General features: G+C 41.0%; 1 protein-coding gene across 1 annotated transcript in view; it reads left to right on the top strand.

The window, feature by feature from the left end:
* The first annotated feature begins 3,214 nt into the window (after window positions 1-3,214).
* Window positions 3,215-12,420, top strand: part of TESPA1 (thymocyte expressed, positive selection associated 1) — a 46,193-nt gene continuing 36,987 nt past the window's right edge. The window contains 2 exon segments of the mRNA XM_020979453.2: window positions 3,215-3,376; window positions 10,654-10,792. The gene's annotated coding sequence lies outside the window, so the exon portion shown is untranslated.

Raw genomic sequence — 12,420 nt, 5'->3', positions numbered from 1 at the left:
TAACCCCAGCAAAGTAGCAGGATATAAAATAAACCCACAAAAATAATCAGCCTTTCTGTGAATTACCAATAAAACCAAAAGGAAGAGATAGAATGAGAAATTCCATTTACAATAACTGCAAAGTGTAGGAAATGTATGTGGGTTCACTTACTATGATACACATAGGAATTACATAAACACACCTACAAAAAAGTGCTTTATGAAAATAAAGACAGGCCTACGTAATTGGAGATATAAATTACTCATGGTTTGGTTGTGCCAATATAATTATAAGACAATACTACCTAAATGAATTCACTTATTTTAGTAACATATCAATCAAACTGCCAAAGAGTTATTTTATAGAGCTTGAAAAAAATAATAACAAAATCTGGAGGAACAAAAGATCAAGAATCTCAAGGGAAATAATGAAAAAAGAGGTGTGGGGTTAACAGGACCATTTCTGTAGTATTAATTATTAGAGCTATTTTGGTATCAGTTTTAAAAAATGGAAAAGTAATCAGTGGGCTAAATTAGGAATGTAAGATCCAGAAACAAATGAACATAATAGCATAATGCCTGATGAACACAAAGAACATAACTATTCAAATAAGTACTAAGTGTTTGGCAAAATCTGCTGAGAAAATTGGAAAATAGTTTGGCATAAATAAAGTTTAGACCAACAACTCACAACGTATATCATAATCAACTCCAATGGTATAAATAACACATATATGTGTATATAAAATTGTTTATGATGTCACATATTAGACTATATAATCTGCAGAGAAGATGGTAATACATCTTTAATTTCATTTCTAGTGATAAAATCATATCTGTTTCTGATGTTGAACCATCTGACAGTGCCAAGAGCTTTCTTTTCTGGGTTTTTCCATCATTGTGGCTGCTGACGAGGCAGAATATCAGCAGAAGCCCTTGCCAGGTCACATCTCCATAAGATAATTACTCCCTAGGTTGACAGCTAAAGGGGCTGTGATGGAGGCAGGTCCAGTGGTCAATGGGATATTACCATTCCTAGAGCTTTTGGGCTTAGATACTCATGAGTGGAAGTTGACTGGCAGTAGGTTTTGGTAACCACAAGGAAGGTAGGGCCTTCTCCACAGTGACTGATCTCCTCACTGATGGCTACAGAACCTGGGCTGGAAGGAGGATGGATAGCTTGAGGGGCATTGCTATCTCAGGGTCTTGAGGTATCTCCATGGAGATAGGAGGGGAGGCAGTAGAAGTGATAGTCATGGTTTGTTGAGTCTGGCATTTGCTTGTATTGTGGTTTGTCCTTCATTTGAAGAAGACATTAGGAAGATGATGCCATGACTTGAAAATGAATTGGTTTTAAGTGAGGGAGGACTATGCAAAGTCACCAGCCTCACTTTCTCCTCCAGAGCCATCTGAGTCCAAAGGCCAGATATAGATTGGAAGACTAGAGATGGCCCAGGATGCAGTGGGAGACGTTGGCCTTTTTAAGTTAAGATCTTTCCAAGTTCTCATTTTGACTGAGGCAACACTCATTCAATGATTAGGCCTATTGAAGAAGAGAGCCAAGGAATGGCCCCTTTAATTAAAAAAAAAAATCAAACTGTCAGGGGAAGATCCTCAGGGTTTCTGGCCAAAAGAAAAATAATTTCTATTTGCATTCACTCAGAGCCATCAAGGCCCAAAAAATAACCATTAAGTTCTACTTGGGCAGAGACCTATTGTTGTCCAGTCAATGAGAGCTAAAATGAATTGGGTTTAAGGCAAGGTCTTTAAGGATGAAAAGTAGCCATCAACCTCCCATACCTCCTTTAAACTGAGCTAGCTTATCTTCCCCTGAGGCAGAAGTTTGTAGGCAGTTGGTAGGGATGATTGGCCCCTTTTCCACGGAATTTACTTTCTTAGATAATGATTAAGGGGACAGAGCTACCCTGTCTGAGGGGATGTTGCTATTCCCAGAGTTCTTTGATCTAGTTGCTCATTGATATCAATTGATTAGAATTTGGCTTTGATGGTGGTAAGGAAGGTAGGTCCATGTTTTATAATGATTAATCCCTTCCATGTAGGTTCTAAGTAGGGTCAGTAGTCTGGAGGGCCTTGCTCTTCCCAAGGCTCTTTTATTCAAAGCCATAGGATAATTTTACTGAGGTCTAAGGGAAGGTGGTGGTTACAATAATGCTAGTAGCTTGACTTGCCTGCTTTGCCTTCCACATAGTGTGCAGCTGGTTGTTTTTACCATATCATTCCAATAAATACCTTGGCTTTGAGTTAATTGTATCTACTGGCTGACAATTAAAAGTAAATGCATTAGTGGGGTATCATGAGCCATAGTTTTTGGCTGTGTGGAAGCACTGAGTTCTTTGAACCCTATGTAATTGCTCCCCTGGTAACCAAACATTTGATTGGGAACTAGAAGGCAGCCCCTGAGAAGATGCTATACTTAAATTGAAACTATAATGACTAGAAATTCATTGAGCAGTTGTTCTCCATCCCAGCTGAGAGCAGGATGCCAACAACTTCATTTGCAGCATGAGAAATTCAGGTTAGACACTAGGGAAGTATTCCCATGGGGCAGGATTAGTATAGTCAAGGCAGTGCTATTCAGCAGAAAAGAGCCCTAAATTTGAAATCAGGAGACCTAGGTTCTAATCTCTGTTCTGTCAATATTACATTTCATGCCATTCCATTCCACAAACATTCATTAAGTGCCTACTGAATGCAAGTAACTGTGTAATTCAATTACTACTGAATGCAAGTAACAGTTACAAAGATAAAAAACAAAACAATTCTTGCGTTCAAGAGTTTTACATTCTATTGAAATGTCCTCTGTGTCTCTTATCTACTACTAAAACCCATGATTAAAGTAAAAAAAAAATCCTCTCTGTATGACCTAGGCAAAAATATTTTCTGTCTCTGGTCCTCAGTTTCTTTGTCCATGAAACAAAAGGATCAGACTAAATGATCTCTAAGATTCCTTTCAGTTCTTAAGTCCTATGAGCCTATAAAACTGCCCCTTGAGTATCCCACCTCCCCATAGGAGGGACCCATTATGTGTCTGAGCTGACCATGACGAAGCCCTGGCCGGAGACATACAGTGGCTCTGAGTATAGGGACTCAAGCAGCAGCTTTTTTTCTCCTCTCTAGTCTCCTGCACTAGGGCAAAGGATGTGGCAGGGGTGGGGGAGGTGGGATCTGTGAGAGCATATTTGTATGACTTCTCTCATTTCCGCTTCCCCTTCTCAGTGGCACTGGTGACAGCTACTGAATGAGGACAGACACAGAGGCAATACACATACCATGACCTTCAGCTGCCGCCTTGAACTTGGCACCTACTCTGGGGAAGGTGTGGGACCCTCCTCCCCAGATCCCCTTCTCTCTGATCCAGTTTCCTCCCAGAGGACAGGTGAGTGCAGTCTTTTTGAAAGACTGTTTGTGGTTTTACCTATGTTGAGCTGGGTAAGGTTGATTCTGGAGGGAGAAAGGAACTGAGTTTTAAGGTATTCTTGAGGAAAGGGGAGGGTCAAAATAAAGAACACTACCTCATGCTTTACCCCTTCGAATCATATAGGCAGCTTAGGCGGCTCAGTGGATAGAGCCCTGGGCCTAAAGTCATGCAAATCTAAACTCAGATGTTTGCTAGCTGTGTGGCCCTGGACAAGTCACTTTAACCTCTATTCCCTCAGCGGTAAAATGGGTATAATAATATTTTGCACCTGACTTTCAGGGTTATTGTGGGAACATAATAAGATAATACCTGTAAAGTGTTTTACAAAGCTTAAAGCACTATAGAAATAATAGCTATCAGTATTACCATGATACCTAGAACTGATAGGAATCTTGAGAGGCCATTTTATTCTTTCCTCTTTCTCTGAGAAGGACTATCACCAATAGAAAATGATTTCTCTGACTCCTCAAGATTTTCAAGGAAGGAAGAAGTAAAGGAGGAATGAGCATTTATATGGCACCTGCTATGTGCCAGGTACTGTGCTGTGTTTTTTTGTTTGTTTTTAACAAATATTATCTCATTTGACCCTCACAAAAACCCTGCAAGGTGGGTACTATTATAATCCCCATTTTACAGTTGAGGAAATTGAGGCAAACAGAAGTTAATTGACTTGCCTAGGGTCACACAGATAGTAAATGGCTGAGGCTGGATTTAAGCTTAGGTTTTTCTGACTGCAGGCCCAATACTCTATCTGTTGTAGCACCAGAGATCTCATGGACTCACTGGCATTTAGCACCTCTCCCAGCTGGTTGTTTCTTTGAATCTGGCCCCTTATGGTCATTATCTACTATGAAATGTTTCCAATGGGTATCGATTCCCAAATTTGATCTCTAACCTATTGGAAAAGGTAAAATGAGCTTCCTTTTGCTTTAGAGTTAATGAAACTATTCATTCTGAAGTGATTTCAGAGAGATGCTGAGAATAAGAAGTCCCATTCCAACTGTCACTATAAGGTGCTTGCAAAGACTCAGGGAGTTCAATAGGGTATGCACTGTTGTCCACATTTCTATATTTCACAGGTGAGGGAACTGGGCCTTGGAGAAGCAAAGTGATTCTCCATGGTCACATAGCTAGTGAGACTCAGATCTGAGAATGTTTGGAAATAACGTTAAGATACAACAAGAGATATTGGAGTTTTATATTAGGGAGGATGTAGATGAGACTGAAATGTAGAACTGGCTATGGTGAGGTCTAAGAGGACCTGCACCTGTCTGGACTAGGGTGTGAACATGTTAGCTTAGAGGTGAGGGTCAGGAGGAGAGATTGGGGGAGGTGGAAAGATCTGCCCACTGGAGTTTCCCAGAGCCCCAGCTGTGACCCTGGGGAGTGGAGGAAAATGAAACCCCTAGGAGTGAATAAAGGGAAGATAAGGGACCAGGGAGATCCCTAGGGGGTGGCTTGAAGAGTTTGTGGGCACAGAGGGGAGACCCCAGGAAGCCCCACTGCCTCTATCTAACAGATGTGACTCCCCATAGTGGAGAGAAGGGGTTGCCCCCTTTGGCCAGAGAAGGTGCCCCTTCACAAAAGTGTGCCTGAGATGGAAGTCTGTTGTCTTCTGTCCTGACAGCACATGCTTTATGCCCTTATGCCAGGCTACTTGAGGATCTCCAGCAGTCAAGGAGGGTTATTTGAGCAGGGGAAAGAGCGTGTAGTTGTCATCTATAACTACTGATACATGTTGAGACTGTAGCAAGAATGCCAGAGGAAAGGCATGAGCAAGGCTTTCCAATCCCCAGTGTTGTGAAGCGCAGGCAGCCAAAGCCAAATCATAAGATTTAAAATTAGAAGGGATTATCAAGTTTATTTACTCTTCTTTCCTCCCTTCATTTTAGAGGTGAGGACTCTCCTTCTTCAAAGGTGGTAACTATAGGCTGTATCCTTGCCTAAAGCCTTGCCAGGGAGATATATCTACTTCTTAGAGCACCTTCAAGGTCAATTGAAGTGGCCTCCAACAAGCATGGGAAAAATGGAGAGGAAGATAAGCCCTCTCAGGGGGAGGAGGACCTGCTTCTATTTGGGCACCTGACATTTCGCCCTGCTTTCCATTCAGGAAATAGGGGCCCCATGGTGAGATTTCCAGCCCTCCCCTTCTCTACTTTGCACCCGTCCGCATAGAACAAAATGGCCCTGGAGAAATCGGGGGCTTTCATTCAGCAAGACTGAACCAAGGAGAGGAAGGAGCTAAAGACAATTAGAAAGAAAGGGGAAGGGAAAGAGAAAAAGGAGAATAAAAAGAGAAAGAAATGAAAATGGAGAGAAGTCTAAAATGGTCACCATTTCAATAAGTGCGGGACACAGCTTGGCTTAATGTGTGAAGGGGTTAGAGATTGGGTTGGGAAAGAGGGAACTGGGAGTTTGCTCCTTAGTCCCTGGGTAGATAAGCAGGTCTCAATTATCCTCTCAAGCCACAAAGACCTCACAGAACCCTGGACAAACCTACTTTGAGAGCTCTCTCATCACTGCCCACTCATAATCCATCTTCAACACCTTGGTTAAGTTATTTAAACTATTTGCCTCAGTTTCCTAAACTGTAAAATAGGAATAATAATAGCATTTACCTTTCAGGGTTATTGATCAAATATTGAGGATCAAATAAAGTAATTTTTGCAAAGCGTTTAGCAATACCTGGCACTTAGTAAGTGATATATAAATGCTAGCTATTATTACTATTATTATTATTAATGTTATTCAACACATGGCATAGTAGACTATTAAACATTAGGAAGAATTCCCTTATTTCTAAGGCATATGATGACCCTGCCATGTTAATGACCAAAGGAGACTATGAGATCTTCGTTGCTAGAGACTTTTAAGAACAGAAGTTGAGTGGTTAGCCTTTCCTAGGGTAAGGGGCCTATCAGCCTTGAGGTAGGGGAAGGAACAGTAATTTTGGAACACACTGAATATTTTCCAGGTGTCATGGGATTGTGAAGTAGATAAGGAGGAAGGAGGGTGTGTTTCAGGCCCTGGTAGCCAACCCATCATGGAAACCCGGTTTCCTGTTGTTATACTCCCACACTTTTTCACTCCTGCTCTGGTTTTCACCCCAATTTGAAAGATCTGGTGAAATGGTTATGGTGGCTGCCCCCACCCCTATCAGAGTCCATGACAGAGAGAAGAGCCCGAGGAGCAGCAGGTAGAGCCAGGACTGTGTCAAACAGACAGACAAACACAGAAATAGAGTTGGACAGGTCCAGAGACAGAAATAAAGACAAAGGGGCAGAGACAGAGAAACTTATAGACAGAAGAGGAGAGACAGACAGAGACAGAAGGAGAGATACAGACACAGAGACAGAGAGACAGAGACAGAGAGAGGCAGCACTCTCCTGCCTAGAAGTCTGTGCGACCTATATGCTCTGTATTATTAGTCATCGGCATTCATCCCAACAACACCTTCCCTCCCTCCTCCACAGCTCACCTCACTAGCACCCGGCTATCTAATTTCCTCCTACTCCACACTCTAATAGGGCTTTAACTTCTTTCTTCTCTTCCTTTCCATCTCACAGGAAATAGCAGAGACTTAACTCTCTATCCAATGATAACATTTTAATTACTTTTGGCTCTGGGCCAGCCAGTCTGAGATGGGGAGGGATGTCCACACTCAATGCTTGCTGACCTATCCTCCTCTTTGTATATTATTTGTGGCCAGCCCTTAATGCCAGGCTGACTTCTTTCCTGCCATCCACCATGCACCTGGGCACCTTTTCACTCCAGTCACTCACTGTAAGCCTAGCATGGTATTTTGTACATAGTAGGTAATTAACATATGTTTGTTGAATTGGATTGTAAGCTCAGAGAATGTTACCTCATTTCAACATTCAACAATGACAAAAATTTGTCAAGTGTTTATGTGAGGCTGGGCCCAGGGTTCTTAAATTTATGTATGTGTCATGAGCCCCTCTGACAGTCTTGTGAAGCCTATGGACTCCTTCCCAGAATCACATCTTTAAACGCATCAGATGAAATGCTGAAGATTACAAACAAAGCCAATATACAGAAAAAAAAAACAGCTTATCAAAATATTTAAACCAAAAAATGGATCCTAAATTAAGAATCTCTAGTCTAGACACAATCTATTTAAGTTGAAAGATGCCTTACAGAACATCCAATCTATTTTTATAGATAAGGAAACCGAGGCCCTGGAGAGTGAAGTGATTTTATCATACATTTATTTAGTAAATAAAAGAACGGGAATCTTCAGATACTAAGTTCAATAGCACACTAAAGCTGCCTTTGGCTTCAACTAAAGCAAAATGCAAATGAAATAAAGGTCCATTTAATTGTACTATTAATAAAAAGAATGGCTTTTATATTTCCCTCTAATCTGAATTATCTCTGCATCTCTTTCTCTTTCATTAGTGTGGGAGTTGAGACTGACAGAAACCATTTCTCCTTTCCCCTCAACCCAGATTTTGTTTCTCTCTGATGGAGAGCTGAAATTAGTTCTTCTCTGGTTTTGTATTGACTTAAAAAAAATATGTTTAGGGAGCAGCAAGGTGGTGCAGTGGATAGAGCACCGGCCCTGGTTCAGGAGGACCTGAGTTCAAATCTGGCCTCAGACACATAACACTTATTAGCTGTGTGACCCTGGGCAAGTCATTTAACCCCTATTGTCCACCCCAAAAAATGTTTATTTTTTATGTTTACCCTCCATCTGCCTCTCCATGTCAATGTGTCTGTCTTAGACAGGGAGTTCCCAGAGGACACTGGGTGCAGCACCTAGACTAGCATCACCCTGCATGAAAGCTCAATTTGGAATATTCTTAGTTCTGGGCACCACCATTCAGGATGGTTAATGACCTTGATGAAGGTTGTGGAAGCATGCACCATTCTGTGAGGAGGTCTTATTCTGAGACCTGTGAGAAGACAAAAAAAAAAAGGTCAAATAAAAAAAATGAGAGAAGAATTAGGGGAAAGGATGCCTTATGGAAGAGGAATTAGAGTCACCCCCTCTTCATCCCAAAAGGTAGGGGACAAAAGCTCTAGAGAGGTGGGTTGGAAGTGAACATAAGGGAAACTTTGCTAAAAATTTGAAATATTACAAAGTGAAAGGGGCTGCTTTGAGAAATACTGAGCTACCCATGGCTAGAGTCTTCTGGTGGACACTGAGATAACTACTTGGGATGGTTGTTCAGGGATTCTTGCTCTGGTAAGGTCTGGACTCTGAATACTCTCTGAAGGTGTGGATTAAGGGGGGAAATACCTGGAACTGGAGATTTGATTTCAGCCTCAGCTCACTATGTCAACAAGCATTAATTATATACATGTTATGTGCCAGGAACAGTGCCAAGTGCTTGGGATGCAACACAAGGCAAAAGACTGCACAGCTTTGCCTTATTTAAATCCAATTCACATGCAAGTCAAGACATCATTCTTGCCATGTCACTGGTCCCCTTCAAGAATGAAGGATGAACAAGGCAAAAAGCTTTAGGAGCATTCAAGGAGTTTACAGTCTAATGGGGAGATCACATGCAAACAATTACGTACAAACAAGTCACATACAAAATAAACTGGAGATGACGAGAGGGAGAAGGCATGAGAACCAAGGAGAACAGGGGAAGGCTTCCAGTAGAACATAGGGTTTTAACTGAGACCTGAAGGGAGGCGTAGAATCCAAGAGACGGTGACTAGGAGTGGGAACACTCTAGGCATGGGGGGAGTCATTGAAAATGCCAGGAGCCAGGGGCAGCTAGGTGGCATAGTGGATAGAGCACCGGCCCTGAAGTCAGGAGTACCTGAGTTCAAATCTGGTCTCAGACTGAAAACTTGGCACTAGCTATGTAACCCTGGGCAAGTCACTTAACCCCAACTGCCTTAAAAAAAATGCCAGGAGCTGAGAGATGGTGTGTCTTATGTGAGGAAGAGTAAGAAGACCAGTATCACTGTATCGCTGAGTACCTGGGGGTTGAGGTGGAGGTTGTAACATGTAAGAAGATGGAGAAGTCTGGGAGAGGCAGCAAGATATGAAGGACTTTAAACACCAAAGAGAGGGTTTTATAATTGATCCTGGAGGTAATAGGGAGCCACTGGAGTTTATTGTCTAGGAGGAAGATGCAATGATCATGTCAGACCTGTGCTATTTGTTTCTAATGGTAGCCATCTCTTGGGCAGGTATAGGGGTGAGAAGAAAAAAAAAAGAAATTTATACTATAACTTATATAGGAATAGCAAGTTGTATATAATAAAATTATAACTTCATGTGTAATCACCTTTTAAATTATACTATGTTATAGAAATGCTTGTTTTATTCCATAAATTTTATTTCAATTAATTGATTATTTTTTGGAAAATTTTTTAAAAATTGAAATAAAAAAAAATACTTTGACAGCTGAGTGGAGGAAGGACTAGAATGAGGAGAAACTTTTGGCAGGCAAAACCAACCAGCAGGCTTGGGCATAGAGACAGACTACTCAGAATGCAATACTTGTATTGCTAAGCCCTTTACTTTGTTTTATGACATGAAGGGTGGAAAGGAGCATGTTCTTTACTGTAAGATAAACATGTCATGCTGAGAAAATCTAAGTGGAATCAGGTTTTCTTTAGCCTATGCAGAGATGTTCCAGGACCATTCATTTTGATACCTACTTGCATGTTTTTAACCAAACAGCACAATAATATATTATTGTTAATAATAAATTGCAAGAAGTATTCCACCAGGGCTTGGTGTTGTTTGATCCCAGGCTGCCTAACATTTTTATCAGTAGCTTAGGTAAAAAAATAATTGGCACACTTAGAAAATTTGTAAAAAACACAAATATTGATTGCATGGATAATTAACATGTTGGATGAGAGTCACCACACAAAAACATCTTGACAGGTTAGAACATTGGGTAAAATCATTTTGGGGCAGGGGAGGCATAGCTTTGAGGTTTTAAAGTTCAATTTAAAACTCTCAGTGCTCCCAGAAACTAAGCTTTTATGATCACTGAATGCCAGATGTGGAAAGGGTGTCAGAGGCCATCTAATCCTGAAATAAAATCCCCTCTACAACATTTTTGAAAAGTAAATGGAGAACTCTGGTGAAAGGGAAATGGTTTTCTTAACTGCAAAATGGGGATAATAATAGCACCGACCTTGCAGAGTTATTGTGAGCATCTACTAAGATAATATTTGTAAAGTGTGAAGCTCATAATAGGCACTTAATAAATTATTATTTCCTTCCTTCCTTCCTATAGGAGTTCAGAGGGTGATTCTGTGGCCAGAGGTAGTCAGGGTGGGATTCATGAAGAAAGTAGGACCCAAGTTGAATCTTGAAGAATGAGAAGGAATTGGTTTGGCAAAGATGGGGACGAAGGGTGCGGTGGAATATCCCAGGTAGGTAGAATAACATGAATAAAGGCTGAGCTTAGAAAGCTCAAGATATATAGTTGGGAGTGACAAGGGAAGAGATCTCTTTCATCTCCAATATTTCTGTCTCTTTACCCTCCACAGTTTCACCACTCTTGGTGATCCCAATGGGTGTATCTCAAAGGGAAAGTCTTCAGAACCAATAGGAGAATGAAAGGACACATCACTGGCCTTGAAGCAAAATGGGCCATTTCTTCATAATTTGGGGTGTTGAGTAGAGGTAGGGAATTTGGCCATTTTAAAAATGCTTTTCCTGCTAGGGAAAGAGAATAGCTGACATGGGTCATTAAAAAATGCCTCGTGGTAGCCTAACTGGCTTAGTGTCATAGAATGTTAGGCTAGAAGAAAACATAAGAGACCATCTAATTTGATCTCATTTTACATATAAGGGAATGGAGGCCCAGAGAGAGAAAATGACTTTCTTAAAGACAAAATACCATGTTAATGGCAAAGCGAAGGCTTAAAAACCGAAGGTTCTAGTTTCTAATCCCATGCATCATGGTGAATTTCCAAACCTATTTGGAGACATCAGAGGCCACCAGGTTTTTAATAGGTTTCATATTGAGTTTTCAGCTCCATCTCACTAAGAGTTCTCCCTCCCCTGACAGCTGCTGTCCCCAAATTTTTGGTCTGATAACTCTTTACCGCTTCCTCCAGAAAAGGCATCTAGTATCTTATCTCCCTGAAGCACAGCTTCCTCTTGCCACCACTGCCATCATTTTCACAAAATTATCCTATCAACCTTCCCCTGCCTCCAGGCCCAAGTGAACTGAGAACATCCTAATATGTTCCCATAACTAGATCTTAACAGTCAAAGTTGAGTAGAGAATGGATGCAATTACCCACATAATTCTAGTCTCTAAAACCACATACCCAGGGCTCAGTAGCCTTCATAGCTGAAAAATCCTTGATGATTGTTACAGTAACAAAAATAACAACTCACATTTCTGGAGTGACTTATCTATATAGATCCACGCTATGGATTCAGAAAACATTTTCCTCCTGATAACTCTGTAAGATAGTGACTATAATTGTACCCATTTTAGAGGTGAGAAAAGTGAGGCTTAGAGAGGTTTAGCTGCATTTCTCACAGGTATGTATTTAGTAAGTGACAGAGCCAAGAAGTTGCTTAACCCTGTTTGCCTCAGTTTCCTCATCTGTAAAATGAGCTGGAATAAGAAATGGCAAACCATTACAGTATTTTTGCCAAGAAAACCCCAAACAGGGTCATGAAGAGTTGGACATGATTGAAACAATTTAACAACATCTTGACTCCAACTTGTTTCGTTGTTGTTGTTTTGTTTTGTGTTTTTCTTCCATGCTGTGTAGATGTCTATCTCACTGTTATGGAGCATCTATTCTATTGCTGCTTTTTCAAGCAAAAACTGACTCATAGATTTAAGGTTGTCAGAGATGGAGGAGATTTTACTAATCATCTAGTCTAACCCCTTTGTTTTACAGATGAGGAAATTGAGGCACAGAAAAATTAGGTACTTTGCCTAAGGTCACATAGCAGGTTACTGATTTCCACTTCCACTTGACCTACCCAGATATTGGCTGTCATATAGTGAGTGGCAAAGTGGTACAGCACATAG

Source organism: Phascolarctos cinereus, unplaced genomic scaffold (assembly GCF_003287225.1).
Source record: "Phascolarctos cinereus isolate Bilbo 61053 unplaced genomic scaffold, phaCin_HiC Scaffold_1;HRSCAF=81, whole genome shotgun sequence".
NCBI lineage: Eukaryota > Metazoa > Chordata > Mammalia > Diprotodontia > Phascolarctidae > Phascolarctos > Phascolarctos cinereus.
The sequence above is the reverse complement of the archived record's forward strand: the minus strand, read 5'-3'. Positions and strand labels throughout refer to the sequence as shown.